Source organism: Mustela nigripes, chromosome 12, assembly GCF_022355385.1.
Source record: "Mustela nigripes isolate SB6536 chromosome 12, MUSNIG.SB6536, whole genome shotgun sequence".
In the NCBI taxonomy this organism is placed as follows: Eukaryota; Metazoa; Chordata; class Mammalia; order Carnivora; family Mustelidae; genus Mustela; species Mustela nigripes.
This window is the reverse complement of record NC_081568.1, coordinates 105922896-105938943: the sequence shown is the minus strand read 5'-3', so window position 1 is coordinate 105938943 and position 16048 is coordinate 105922896. Positions and strand designations below refer to the sequence as shown.

The following is a 16048-nucleotide window of genomic DNA, read 5'->3' as shown; positions in this document are numbered from 1 at the left end:
CCATGCTCTGGTTTTTGTGGCTGCTTATCACCATTTGAACATTTTTTTTCTACGTTTGAGGAATTCCCCATAGCATGAGTCCTGCTTCCCCATCACATAAGCCCTAATGCATTTTCCCAGCTTCTTTTATAACAAGGTTGCACAATTGTGACCTAGGCGCAGGCCAGTCACCTTGCTTGTAGGAGAATTGTTTTGGAAGAGAACAATGAGAGGAAGTAAGTACCTAACGGAATACATTTTCTGGCAAAAGTGGCAGTGGAGGCTTCTGGCTTTGGAGGGAGGACAATGATGGAGGTTCTGCACCCAGGGTCCAGTTGTACCAGTGAACACTGAGATGATGGGGTTAGGGCCACAGAGGTCCTATATGGCAATTGGGATGGATGTAGTGCCTAAGACCAAGACCTTTTTTGCAATAAAATTAAAAAAAATTTAAAGGCATCTAATATACTTTTTCATTAGACATACACATTCTGAAAATCAAAGCATTTAACTTTATTTGCTGGATTGTTTTAAAGTTATGACAACTTTTAGGAATGACAAATTTTAGGTGCATTATTTTCCATAGGCAAGTAATACAGCTTGTGAGAAATAAACTCAAAGACCAAGGTGCTTGTGGGAAACCGGTGAGGCACAGTTACTCTACACATGTTTTGGGGGCATATTCGGGTTTATATTTAGTTTGGATATTGTCATTTACCCATATCAGAGCTGCTTTCTCCCTCTTTCTCTACCCATTTCTCAGATCTATATTATTGCACTAGTCTGGTTTTACCTAGGGTTGGATGGACCGAAGTTCTCTGGTATACAGCATAGCATTTAGGCAGGAAGGCAGAACCCCATTAGCCGGGCGTAGGTAGAGGAGTTACCATGGGACTACAATAAAGTTCCTAGTGTGAAAGAGAAGAAAAACCCATCCAAATCAGTGAAAAATAGATTTATTTAAAGTAAAGGCTTTATTTATTTATTATTTATTTTCTAAATAATTTACAAAATACAAGAAAATAAGATATTTTTTAAGAATATGTCAATTAGTTTAAAAAATATAAGTCATTATTTGCCCATGGTTATGGGTCTCAACCACAGTTTACATTATGAAAATAATACGTGGACCCAAAATTTGAAGATATGTTTGGGGAATATTAGTAGGCTCCTTTTTTTACAGGGAAATAATCATTATAAAATAGTTTCTCAGCCAGAATGACACACTACAACTGTATTACTGCAACATGACAAATTTATGGAATCTAAATCAGTAAGTTTTAACCATAGAGATAAATTCTGAGGGATGAGGAATTTATGAACTCAGTATACCGTACTAAGTTACAGGAATCACAGTGAAAGTTCTTCACTATTTTTTGTCCCTTGCTCAACCATAATGTTGGGAAAGACCAATACTCTATGGGCACCTGAGTGGCACAGTTGGTTAAGCATCTGACTTCAGCTCAGGTCATGATCTCAGGGTCCTGGAATCCAGACCTGCATTGAGCTCTGGGGGGTGGGGTGGGGTGTCTGCACTTAGCAGGGAGTCTGCTTGTCCCTCTCCCTTTCTGCTTGTCCTTCTCCCTCCGTACCTCCACCTGCTTGTGCTCTTTCTTTCCCTCTCGAATAAATACATCAAAAAAAAAAAAAAAAAAGAAAAGAAAAGAAAAGAAAAAGACTGATATTCTAACTCCTATGAGCCATTTTTTTCTTTATTCATTCCATTGGTTTTAAAAATTATCTCCCCTTCCATCTTGTACCTTGTGCTATAATTTCTACATAATAGTATTCCTATTATGAGTACTGTTCAATTATTAGTGACCTAAGGAAAGAGAATGTAAATGTTTTGGAAAAGGTTCCTCAAGTAAGTCTGTAACTGAAAGGATGGAGAAAGGAAACCACAGTTGACTTTCATGGTTCAGGAGCATTCTAGGTCAGTTTCTAATGTTCTAGATTCCATGAAGCTATGTGATTGCTTCACAAGTTTTATTAATTCTGTGATTTTCACTATGCATGCAGAAAGGCAGGAGACCAATGTCCTCACATCGATACTATTTTTTCTGCTTTTTTCTTTTAATTCCCATTGGTTATTGGTAAATAATTTTAAAGTCAGTCTTGAATTCTTTTCTCAACACCATTTCAGTATTTCTACATTTCTGAAACTAGCACTTCAAAGAGTAGGAGATATAAAGATGTGGTGGTGTTATATAGATAACTCCCAAGTTATCTTGGGAAGTTGGCCTGGTCTGTCTTTGAGTTCCATCCAAACACTGATGTGCAGATGTGGGATGCACAGGGCTCTCCTTTCAAAGAAGGACATGCTACCCAGACATGGGAAGTGTTATCATTTTCAGGGATGCCTCAGCTGCTAAGTGCCACCTCTCCAGAGATCATGTCCTCCCTAAGGCAGATTGGGTGAGGCTTTGTCAGGCCTGCCCTGGGGCTGTCTTCTTTCTTTGTACAATCCTACTTCTTTCCTTTCACAGAGCTGATGGTGCCTAGTAAACATACTATATTTCACACTCAGCTCAAACTCCGCTTTCAGAGAATCTCGCCTTCAACAGCAGGCAAGACTATAGGATCTGGAGGCTTTTCCAGTCAAAGTCTATATGATCTAAGACAGAATTTTGAAACTTTCCTTATCCCAAATCTATGTATCTTTTTAAAAAATAAATTTTCTTTTGTTTGGTTGTAGTTTTAATTTTTGGTTTATTTTTGTTTGTTGGGGAGTTTTGTTTGTATATTGGGAACAATTCTAGGAAGCTCTTTATTTAAAAACTTGAAGAGTAAAATGCTGATTTCCCCCGAATAACTTCCATTATTATAGAAACAATATATTCCCACTGAAAAATAAATTTACTTCTATGAAGTAATTTATAGTTAAAGGACTTGTACATGCAATATAAGGAGTAAACTTTCTTTTTCTATGTGAAATCTATGGATATTTGAATCTTCTAAGAAGTTGGTCAAATAATCTTTTGGACACATAGTTTCCATTTTTCTCCACCTCCAGATGATATATGATTCTTTCTTCTCCATTTCTTTTTTTTTTTAATTAAATATTTTTATTTATTTATTTGGCAGAGAGAGACAAAGCGGGAGAGGGGACACAAGCAGTGAGAATGGGAAAGGAAGAAGCAGGCTTCCCGCTGAGATGGGAGCCCGAGGATGCAGGGCTCCATCCCAGGACCCTGGGATCTTGACCTGAGCCAAAGGCAGACACTTAAGGACTGAGCTGCCCAGGTGCCCCATCTCTTTTCCATTTCTTACTGCATCCAGCTTGGGTCAGTCCCTCATCAGTTCCCACTTGGATCCTTGTTTGTAATAACCCCTCCACCTCCCTGCCTCTATCTACTCTTCCATCTCTTCTTCACAAAACAAGAGTGGTTCTTCTAAATTGCAAATCTGATCTGCTTAAAAATCCTTCAGTGGCTTCCCATGGCTACTCAAGGATTTTAAATCCATTTTTTTCCCCATAGTATTCCTACAAAACTCTTCATGAATCAGTCTTTGCTTTCTCTCCAGCTTTATCTCCACAACTATCTCCAGTTTTTCCACTTCAGGCAAATTCCTTGTAGCTTCTGAAATGTGTGCAATCTCTCTTCCCTTTCTGCCTTTGTACCTGAAGCTCCCTTTGATGAAATGTCTATCCCCACTTTTTAAAATTATTATTTTTTTAATTAAGCTTTTTTTTTTTTAAGGTCTTTATTTATTTGAGAGAGCGGGCTTGCGCATCCAGTAGGGAGGGGCAGGGGAAGAGAGACAGGCAGACTCCCCAGTGAGCACGGAGCCCCACACAGGGCTGAATCTCACAACATCTGGATCATGACCTGAGCTGAAATCGAGAGTCTGGAATCTTGGGACTCCTGAGGGGCTCAGTTGGTTGAGTGTCCACCTTTGGCTTCAGTCGTGATCCTGGGATTGACCTTGCAATCAAGCCTTGCGTGGGGCTCTGCTTAGTGGGGAGTCTGCTCCCTCTCCCTTTGCCTGCCACTCTACCTGCTTGTGCTCTATCTGTTAAATAAATGAATAAAATGTTTAAGAAAGAGAGAGAGAGGGAGAGAGAATTTGGAGCTCAACTAATTGAGCCACGTGGTTGCTCTGAGCTAAACCTTATTCTACAGTCCAGGCTCCATGCAAACAACAAGCAAGCTCTAGGGAGTAGTTCTCCAAGCCCCCAGAGTACCCACTGCCACTAACATCTTTCATAGCACTTAGAAGACCATACTGAAATATAAGACTCCTCTTTAGATAATGAGATTTTCAAAGAAAGAAACTTTATCTGTAAATCCTCAGCACTTAGCCCAGTGCCCAGCTCATGATAAGTCCTTAGTAAAGTTTTGTACTTTTCTTTTATGGTAGCTGCTGCTTCTAACAGATTTTTGCATCCCCTCCATTGCTTAGCAAAATGCTGTGTTACTTGATACTACATACTGTAGGTGCTCAATGAATGTTTGTTGAGTGGATAACTATATTGCTGTTGTTTTTAGTATTACCATTCTATCTTCAGTAAAAGCTTAAATGATTCCAATTACCAGAAGTAGCTTAGAAAAACATTTTAAGTGCTGATTGACCAATAGAAGTCTCTGAAGATTTTATTTCACTCTAGAGCAGTTGTCTAAACCATGAACTACAAGCTAATAGTATTCACAGGAGAGAGACTTCGTCTATTTGCCTAGATCGTCTGTGATATTAGCTATGCAAATAAATATTTTGATTGTTCATTTGGGAGAAGAGGATTACTTGATGACTGTCTTGAAGTATATGCAGGCTTATTATGAGGAGGAGGATGACTTAATTTTTTTCCCATTGCCTTGGCGATTCAATGAGGAAAAGTACTTCACATTGTATTAACAGTTAAAGATCAGAATTTCTTTGCTGTGGAATTAAGGGACATTGTGGAAACTCCCTCTTTGCAGATATGACTAAATGACATAAAAATTCTTGTTTTCACCTTTGAATCCATGAAATTTGAAACAATGTCAACGAGGTGGCCAACTGCCACCATTACACAGAGGCTATTGAATTAGGCATTACCTTCTCTAGTTGCTAAATTCAGGTAAGAAATAGCAGACACATGCTATTAGTATAGGACTATTTTGCACTCTGCTAAAGAATCATAGTATTATCCTTGCAGTTATACCTCATTGGGGAGACAAGACCCAGGAAAAGTTAAGTTCTAGTAAAAGGCAGCTTATTCTATGTGAAATAAATTATAAAAGCAGAGAATTCAAAGGAGTTAGGAGTTGGGAGAGGAGTAGGGAAAGGCATGCAGACAAGGGGAAACGGCATGTACAAAGTCATATAGTGTTGACAGATGTGCCAGGTATATTTCAGAGGTAACAGACCATGTAGGGCATACACCAACTCTGAGGAAGAAAACATTTATAAACATTCACTAAGCACATATGATATGCCAAGCTCTTTGCTAGACCCAGTACATGCATTTTCTCATTCAGTCCTCATAATAACCCTAACATATTGGAATAACATGTCAGTGTACAGTTGATAAAACTGAGGCACAGAGAAGTTAAATGACTTGGCTAAGATCCCACAGCTAATGACAGAGCAGGGAATCCAGGTTGTCCGACTTCAGCTACTGGAACTAAAATTTAATTCCAGAAACACTAGTAATCACTTCCCAAAGGCAAGATACACACTGTGGTAGGAATTGTAAGGCTTGAGAGTGGGGAAATATCTTCTTCAAAAATATATTCATACAAGGCTCAACATGTAGGTATTGTGTAAGCATCTGTGAATGGATAGGCTATTTTCAAGGAGTAAATACTCATAGGGAAAACAGACAGGCTTAAATAACTATGACATACTGAAGACTGTAGGGGCTGATGAATCAGATTGGATAAAAATTGGAGCGGAGAGCAAGTCATCCTATAAGCAGCGAGGAGGCACTGAGGTTTTTGAGCAGAAAGTGACATAATGAAAAGTTATTACTGAAAACTAATCTGCTGACTGTGTGCCACTTGTTTTCCTTATTGTCAGCAACACTAAGCCACTTGGAACTTCAAGTCAGTCAGATCTGTGGTGATACAAAAGAGGAGAAAATACATCTCTCTCTCATGTCCTGCTCACCAAAATTGCTAAATTGGTTTAGATGCTGGAACAATAAATTGGAGTAAGAGCAGAAGCCTAAAATCTGAAGGTGTGCTGATGCTCTCTGTCCAATTACTACTGTTTCTAAGAATATAAGGAGCCCTGGGTTGTAGGGGTAGAGGGTTGGAAGGATTGTATGTTGCAAATATTTAAGAGAGATAGGACCTAAAGTCATTCACATATGACTGTTTCATTAGAATCATTCATTCATCCATCCATCCAGTCAGTCAATGAATATTTGTTTATTGAGTGCCACTGGGGATCTGGTACTGTTCAAGATCTGAGGACATGGACTATGCAAGCCAAAAGAGAATTCAAATCATGAACAGTTTCAGACAGTGACATGTGATGATAAATGGAATAAAACAGAACAACAGGATGAGGAGTGAAGGAGGATGGGGGAATAAACACTTAGAAAGGACTCTTAGAGAGAACTTCTCTGTGGAAATGACATTCCATCAGACTTGGGCATGGGAAAAAAGACAAACAGCCATGCAAAGAGCAGAAGGAAGAACATTCCAGGCAGAGGAAACAGCCAGGGCAAAGGCCCTGAGGTTGAAAGTTAGAGGAAGACACAGCAAGAATGGTATTTTGCCATTAGTCACATTCAGAACTCTGAAAAGCATATCTGAAATACTTCCTTTTCCAATATTACATCACTAAAATATCTTAACAATTAACAATTTGATGATTCTCATTAACTTTCTTCCATCTGAAAAAAGTGGATACAAAAAAAATTGAGTATAAAATGACAACAAAAGGAAAATAAAGAGTCGTAGATAATAAGGAGACAAATATGGGTGAAGAGTTTTAGATGATCATCTTGTGGAGGGGGATGGTGGTGATGGTTGGAATGAAAGGCTGAAAATCATGTACTATTTATTAATTTAATAAATCTGTCTTGATGTCAATGTAATCGAATGTTGCCACAAAATAATGGTCTCCTGCTACTACATAAATGTTGAGGCCAAGCTCTGATGTTTATTTTCAAGACAGGAGACATTGATCCTTCACTAATAGAATATTACAAGTTTATTTCTATTATGCTAAGTAACCAAAGTTGATTTCATTGTTTGATTTGACGGATGTTGGTGCTGTCAGAGTTCAAAATGGTCTTGGATTAGGAGGCTATAAGGATGATTTTTCCCCCCTAATTAGACATCCTTGGATTTCATTCTAACATAAAATCAATAAAGGAAAATTTTAGGGATACTTAGTTGCCGGGATATTTCTTCTGATACCCCAGGGATTCCAACTTGTTGGCACAAGACTGTTGTCCCCTGGGATTAAAGATACTCTAGAGCCAGAAAGTAAGTGAATTGGATGGAGCCCCACCCAACTGGAAAGGCAACAGGAAAAGTGATGGGAGGAAAAAGACAGCTACAACAATAGAAGGAGGAAGTGAAGCCAAAAAAAAAAAAAAAAAAAGAGAGAAGAAGGAAAGGTAACAGTGAACTACAATAATCCATCAGGAAAAGAAAACCACACAGGAAAAGAAACGCCAAAGAACAAAACCCAAAACAACAACAAAAACAACCTCCAAAGGAATTGTAATCTGCTTATTTAGATGAAGGGACCAATTTTTGACCATTTCCAGAGGTAGGACACATATTTACAGTGATCCAGTGACTGAAGGGGGATGTAATCCAGTGACCCAAGTCTCCCTTTTCCTAAGCAGAATGCAAATTAAAACAAAGCTCTTGGTTTTTAGGTTTTATCTATCACAGATTTCAGAGCCACATAGATCTGGGAAATGTGATTAACTGAAAGGAATGAACAGGGTGAAGACTGGAAAGAAGACATGACCTGAGCAACCTAGCAGGAATAAAGAGAACAGGCATCTCTTTCAAATATCAAGAGCAATAGATTCATACCAAATCATTTCTTCTTTTAATATCCTATAGTGAGCCAAGGCATTCACTTTACAATAGTCAAAACGGGAGGAAATGATGTATTTGATAAAGGCCAAAGCTGAAATAAAGCAGGGTGTGGCTTGGTGTTTCTGATTTTGCTTCATCAGGAGGTTTGGGTGTAAGAACAGAATTCGCTGCTGCTTACCATGCTGAAGCAAGATCCCATAAAACCTGCCTGAGTGGTCCTGCCTGTATTTAATCTAACCTGCATTCACAGAGAAGTTTGTATGTCTAAAATCACAGTACATGAAAAAGTAAAAATTAAGGGGCAAGTGTGGTTGGAAGGATCTCTGTATGGAATTCTGAGAGGGCCTGAAGAGACAGGGCACATGAGTGTGAATTACAATCCCGCCATTCACTAGTTGTGTGAACCACCAAAATTTGTGTGAATAATACCTACCTCAAAGGATTATGAAGACTGCTGAGTGAGATACACTATGTAAAGCACTTTACATAGTACATGGTACATTGTAAATCTTGGTAAATGTCAGTGTTGTTAATACTTAAGATGTCTGTGGCATGGTTTGTAAGAACTGAAATCTTGTGTAGTTGAACCATATAACACTGCTGAACAATCAAACTTTTTTTTTTTTTTTAAGATTTTATTTATTCATTTGACAGACAGAGATCACAAGTAGTCACAGAGGCAGGCAGAGAGAGAGGAGGAAGCAGGCTCACCGGCTGAGCAGAAAGCCCGATGTGGGGCTCGATCCCAGGACCCTGGGATCATGACCTGAGCTGAAGGCAGAGGCTTTAACCCACTGAGCCACCTAGGTGCTCCCAATCAAACATTAAAAAAAAAAGATTTTATTTGTTTATTTGAGAGAGAAAGTGAGAGAGAGGGAGAACACACAAGCAGGGGGGGAGCAGAGAGAGAGGGAGAAGCAGACTCCCCACTGAGCAGAGAGTCGGATGTGGGGCTTGATCCCAGGACCCTGAGATCATGACCTGAGCTGAAGGGAGGTGCTTAACTGACTTGAGCCACCCAGGTGCCCCTCAAACATTTTTGACTTATAAACACAGCAGTTTCATATAGTTCAATCTAGTATGTTCCCATGAAGCTTCCTTATTTTTCTCACCTTTGTCTTTTGACAGGGATTGGTGAGAAAAAAAGAGGAAGCAGGAAAAGAGAGGAAGAACACATAAAAGAAGAAATGGAAAGGTAGGAGGTTATGTAGTAAAGCCCTTTGGAGCATCTGACACAGGGTAGAAGCCCAGGAGATACAATCCTGCCCCCTTTTCCTCCTCTGCTCTTCCACCTCCTCTCACAGGCCTTTAGTGAGCTTAGGAAGTTCTTGAGACATGGATGTGATATACATCTCCTTCCGCCACAAATGACAAATGCCCCTCCCCCCTTCTAAAGACTTTATTTATTTGAGAGAGAGAGAGCATGAACTGGGGGATAGGCAGAGGGAGAGAAAGAAGCAGATTGTCCAGGGAGCCCGATATGGAACTCCATCCCAGGACCCTGGAATCATGACCTCGACCAAAGGCTTAACTATGTGCTACCCAGGAACCCACAAATGCTCTTTTAAAATGAAGAAAACAACCAAACTATTGAACAGAGCTGGTACCTTCTAAAAGGACACAAGAGCCAAGGCAAGAACAAAGTAAGGAGTGTAGCAAAGTTGGGATATAGGGATAACTCTTCCAGAGGCATAGGAGAAAGTACCCAGAACAGGATTCTTCTTTGACTACCCTTCTCTGTAGTCTACTAACTTTCCTTACCAGAGTGAGCTCTTTTTCTACCTTCACCCTAGACTATGAACCAGAAAGAAAAGCCAGAGTAAATGGATACAATATCTCTGAAGCCTCTAATTTCTGGGCACCTCAGCCTCAAATGCTGAATATTCCATGGGTCAGTGTCCTTGGCCAAAACTCTCCTTAACCCAGAGTAATACCTTTAGCAAAGTTAACAACTTTAGCCCTAAGGAGTATCCACAGGACCAGAGACAGTGATTAAAGTTCTCCTCAAGAACAAAAAATCCCATGACTGTTAGAGGGAGCATAGGGTAGGAGGTAAGCATAGAGCAGTAGCAGCAGACCATAACACAAAAATATATTATTTCTTAACTTTGTTAACATTGGGCTACGATACCATAGACAACTTAGGTCTTAGAAGCTGAGTGAGTATAATGGAGATTTGCCATGAAGTAGTCAATAGCTTAGCAGAGTGTGGCAGGGAATCCTTTTATCCTCTGCCTCAAGAATTTAGGTCCAAGGAAAAAGACCTGAGGAGTTTGGAAAACTGATGATAATGAGATTATAGAATTATTTGTCTGACGAATGTGGTTAGTAAATGTATAATCTAATGATGATAATGCTAGCTGGTAGTAGTTGCCACCAAAGAATACTTATAAATCTTCAGGTACTGCCATATATAGGATGGAGACCAGCTGGTTTCAAAGACTGAGTACCCCTAAACAAAAAGTTTGATGTATCCTCTAAATCTTTGGCAGGTACACATGACCTTGGTAAGATTGTTTCTATCATATAGCTCATTATTGACAATGGCTATATTCAGCACCTGTCTTGAATATATTTTTAATACAGCTAAATAAGTTGAAAATGTATCCTAACCCCTTACATTTGAAATGATATGAAGATAAATAAAACACAATAGTGGCATAATTTGTCACCTTCTTTTTTTTTTTGCCAAACTTCATTGAGAGGACCCAATTATGTTGGAAAATTATGAAAAACAATGTAGTAGTATTTTTTTTTACCCCTATGTTTCCATTCTCGACAGAAGGAAATGACACTGCATGGAATGTTGCACAGCCTCCTTCTTGAGACTGGGGCTTTTGTCAAATTCAAGAGTGCAAAGACATCATATTGGCATAACCTTAGGAGGTGAAAAAACATTGTGAAGATTTAGGAATGCACTAAAAAAATACAGTAATACTTTTGAATAAAGAACACTCTTTGGCACACTTCCTATTGCATAACTTTCAACATTTAATGACAAAAATCCAGCCAGTGAATACTGCAACACTTGGAATTTGTTTTGCAAAATGTGCTAAAGTGTGTGAAATTGCAATACATGGTAGCCCTACTTTTTTCACTTTTCATCATCTCCAGCTTATGTATGATTTTTTTTATAACAAGATTATTTTATTTTTTTCCAAGTTACTAAATTTCAAATCTTGATGGTGCTAAAAAGGACTAGGCACTCTAGAGAGACGGCAAGGTTTAGAACCTTGTCTGCACACTCTCTCTCCTAACCCATTCGTAAATGTTTAGGAATAGCTAAGTTGGGAATTCAAAAATCTAGGGCAATAGGTTAAGAAAACAGTCATTGCCTCAGATTAACTGATGTTAAACCAATAACAGTGTCAAATAATGTTAATTTGAGGTTCCATTTCATTTATTATTCTGATATAAGAGACCACATTGCATAGTATTACTGTTTTAATGACTGTTCATTGAGTTACTTTGGTACATGGCAGGTAAGCAGTTTGCGGATCTAAGCATGCTAGTCTCTTCTCCCTGGGAGTGAAGTTTCATACAGTAGTCTGAGTGACAAACATCTCAGAGCTTGCTCACATTCCTCTGCAGAATAGTCACTTTTGAGAGAACGAGGTGCGGCTTCATGGTCTGAGAACAGGACTGTCAGCCAGGAACACAGAGTTCTCATCCTGGAACTATTTCTGTTTTCTTTATAGATCAGATCATGCTAATAAATCTTTTCAGGACTCAGTTTACCCAGTTAAGAAAGCTGGTTAAGAAAATGTAATAATAGGGATATACTGAGTATTAATAAATGGGTATCTGTTAAATGATTTGAAATGAAAAGTGGTATGAATGTAAGTATTTTTTTTTAATGAACTAGTTTATAAAACAAATATATAATAGAAAAATTTTGTCCTTTGGACAAATTACCTCAAAACAAGAAAATTACTTTTAATGAATTTTAATGTTTAAACAGTTTATTTTAATTTTTCTAAATAAATATTTTCCTACTCTAGATTTCTTTCTTTCTTTCTCCCTCCCTCCCTTCCTTCCTCCCTTCCTTCCTTTCTTCCTCCCTTTCTGATTTTATTTCCAACCTACACCCACTGTGGGGCTAGAACTCACAACCCTGAGATCAAAAGTCTCATGCTCCACTGAATGACCCAGCTAAGTGCCTCTATTTTCCTTTTTAAAATTAACATGCTAAGTATTCTATGTGTTGTGAATAATTAAATTCATCATTAGTTTCTACTTAAACATAAAGAAGTAGTTTCTGTGTTCTATATAGCAAAGGGAAATCTTTTCTGAAGTCCCATGCACTATAAGAATATGGATGTTATTAAACTTAATGTTTAACAGAAAAAATTAAGATCAAAGAAATGTATAGTCAAGTCTAGAGTTTCAGCAGGGCGGTACAACAAACTGCCTGTTTTGAACTGATAAAGACTTCTTCTAAGAATAAGATGCAGGTTCCAAAAAGACAAAATTGTGCAAATGTATATAAACAAAACCAGGACAGGGGGAGAAAGACCTAATGAGTGAGTAATTGTGGTGTTTTACATCTGAAAGAATAAGATAAAAAGGAAAAAAAAAATCAACTTCAAATGCAAATTTTCATTCTGGTGGCTAGTCAGCATTCCCCTATCCTAAATCCTGCCCCCCACATTAATTAGCCTTATGTGTGAGGTTGAAGAACAAAACAATAACTTCCAAAAAAATATATTGTGGTTCTTTCCAAGAAGATTTAAATCTCCTATCTTCCCCTTTCTTAAAAATGAAAACAAAACAATGGATCTTCAATTCTGTGTCTGGGATCTCAAATTTGGCTGGGAATATGTGTTTCAAATCTCATTAATTACAATATTGGCCCCATGAGATACAGTTGCTGATGCAAAGAACAGTCTTTGTACTCAAAATAATTTGAACAAGGGCAAAGAAGCATTTTACTTACATGTGTAAACATTAAGAGGAAAATAAAACAGAGATGGTTCAGATGGCTGCTGAGATGTTTTAATGATAATTGATTTGACTACCACTGAAGCTTTAAGGTTACCATGTATAGGAATAGTCACGTTTTGACTTAGTATATTTGTTGGATAATAACACTCCTGTGAAGTTAACTCTGACATTAACTTGGCAAGTTCTGAACTAAGACCTTTTAGCATTTTATTCCTTCTAGATACTAAGACCAAATTGTTCTGAATTCCATACCCTACTGTGCCGATCTATTATTTATTTTTTAAATATCAGAAAAGATGCCATTACTCAAAGGACTCTTCCATGTAATAAATCTGAGTAAAAACTAATCAAATGAATAAATGGCAGCAGTAGACAGGAAATAGCTTCTCTTGTTTTCTCTTCTCCTTAGGAAGTAGTAAATTAAACCATAGCTACTTGTGGTCTTACATTTTCATCCTATTAACAAATTTATTGGCTCAGTAGGTAAAAAGTAAAGCCCTCTGTAAAGATGTCTTAATGCCTTATAGGGGAAGGGTCATCTGTTACATATAACACAACCTAAAAATCTTGCTGAGATCTGATGGTGTCCACTGGTTGTCTTTAAATGGATACTGTAGGGGCGCCTGAGTGGCTCAGTCAAGTGTCTGCCTTTGGTTCAGGTCATGATCTTGGGGTCCTGGGATTGAGCCTCATATCTGGCTCCTTGCTCAGCGGGAAATCAACTTCTCCCTCTCCCTCTGCTCATGTTCTCTCTCTCTCTCTCTTCCCCTCTCTCTCAAATAAATAAATAAATAATCGTTAAAAAAAAGATGGATATTTAAGAGCAAAGTTAAGCAGCCCAAGTTCCATAAAAGAACCACTTGGAGCTTACAAAAATTACAAATCCCAGCGTCCATCCACAAAGTTTCTGAGTTAGTTCGTTTGAGGTGGGGTCCAGATCTTGTATTTAAAACAAAAGTCAACATAAAATAAATCCTCCTAGGGTAATTCTAATGTGCCATGACTAAAAACCATAGAGAATCCCAACACCAGAGCAAGGATAATAAGTAATTTGTTTTTAGATAACAGTACAAGGCCCACTCTAGGTCTTCTTGAAAATTTACTTTGGTCCAAGTGTGGACAGGAACATGGAGTAGCAGCTGCTTAGCTCTCTCCTTGACTGCATTGTCTAAGCAGTCACTTATAGGGAGTCTTCCATGGGTCATGAAGCCTTGAGATGCTGATCATTTTCTGGGTTAAAGCCAATGGAAGTTGATAATTGAACAACAAATTACATATGCTAACTCTGAAGGTAGTCTGTAAAGAGTGGCAGCCTTATACCTATCTGAGCATTTTGAGCAAAAGTTCATCAAAAGAGAGACTTACTTGCTAAGCATCACTCCTGCTTCTCCTGAGTCCTTGAATGCCTTGTATCCACCACCAAATCCCTACAGTTCATTGTAAACAGAAAGAGGGATTTTGAATTAGAAATGGCAAATTACTTCTCTTGGAAACTAATCAGCTTAAGCCTATGTGATCCCCCCCCTCCATTTTCCTCACCCTCACTTCTATGGGCTGAATTTTTGTCCTTTTAATAAAAGCACTTTTATTTTTCTTAAATCTTTATATCATGATGTCAGTCCTCTTGTTTTTGCCATCTTCTTTTGCTTTCATATTGTTTTCTTCACTTAATCCTATTTCTTTTATTCTTTTCTTTATACGCTTTCCATTTACAATGAAAAAAATATTTTCTAACATTAGAATAGCAGGTCCTTCTTCATTTTTTCCCAGTTTTTGATTTTTGTTTGGCTGCCGACCCCTTTTCTCAGTCTGTCTTTCTTACTGACTGCCCTTCCTTAACCTTCTGTTGATGTTTCATTTCTGTCATTTGCTGTCAATGGGCATATAAACCCATTTCTTTCCATTCCATTTATCTCTGTAGCTCCATCTGCATTTTTAGGGTCCTACTACTAAAAGCTTAAAGCTCTGTGCGAAAATAGAAAGGTGGCTTTCCCAATTTAAATCCTATTTTCTCTCCCCTCCTATAGCTGTTCCATGTCTATTCATCCTTTCCTGATGTTTCCCCCAGTCTGACCCCCACCTGCACCCCTCTTCCTCTGTCACTCCCAATTTGATGCCCATGTCTTCTTCCTAACCCCATTTGCACTCTGTCTGATTTTGCATCTAAGGATCTCCACAAGATAAAGGATGGAGTTCTATCGGGAGCCAGATTGTGTTTCAGAAACTTTCTGCACATTTACTGAAATGGGATTAGGGGTTTTGATATTCTTAGGCAGCCTTTCAGCTCTGGCACAACTTTGCACACCTTGGAGGAAGGTTGGGGCCTACTCTGAAGCACAAGGGCAGGGATGTCTTTAAAGGCGTTATGTGGCCCTTTCCACTTCAAAGGTCAGGAAGAGTAGACATCAGCGACCAAGGCTGGAAAACCAGGCCAGGTGGGGATGCCTGGAGCCCTTTTCTGCGGCATTTCAGGCAAGGGAGCTGTTGCGTGGTGTGCCACGGGGCTCCAGGCTTACGGGGGCCAGTGAGGCCCCAGGATTCCCCAGCCATCTTTGGGAGGAGGCTCACCTCTAAAGAGGGGAGGCAGGTCTGAGGCAGGGTGTTCCCCAGGGAAGCAGGGCGCGGCCCTAGGGGCGAGGCGACGCCACTCCAGCGGCGCCGAGGGCCGGAGGCACAGTCCCTCCCCTGGAGGAAAGGCGAGTCGCTCGGGGTCGCTCAGACAGAAGGTCGAGGGAACGGCGCGTGTGTCCCTCGCCAGCCATCCCTCTGGGAGCAGGGCGGGGGGGGGGGCGAGGTGGGGGCGACACCCAGGGAGTAGGGCTGAGGCGGCAGAGATCAATTCAGGGTACTGGCGCGGGGTCACAGACAGGAGAGGAGCCGGAGAGGGGGCCGGTGGGGGCTCCGGAGAAGGCTGGGGCCGTAGGTCTGTCTGTGTACTCGGCGGGCGCCCCGAAGTCTGGGGCCGCCACAGCTCCAGCTCCGCCGGCTCCTACCAGCGACTCCAGGCCGCACTTTCCCCTCCTCCCGGCGCCTTCTCTCCAGTGAGGAGCCGAGCGCGGGCGGCGCGGGGGGAGGGGCGGCGGCGGAGAGAACAGCCAGTTGTTTAAAATCCTTCTAGAGCAGTTTCTAATTCC

General features: G+C 39.8%; 1 long non-coding RNA gene across 1 annotated transcript; it reads right to left on the bottom strand.

Moving 5' to 3' along the window:
* Nucleotides 1-504: 504 nt before the first annotated feature.
* LOC132028781 (uncharacterized) lies at nucleotides 505-15609 on the bottom strand. The gene is made up of 3 exons (XR_009407542.1): nucleotides 15483-15609; nucleotides 14280-14341; nucleotides 505-887 (listed from the first exon to the last, which is right to left on the bottom strand). It is a non-coding gene; the product is annotated as an uncharacterized LOC132028781 (long non-coding RNA).
* Nucleotides 15610-16048: the final 439 nt, after the last annotated feature.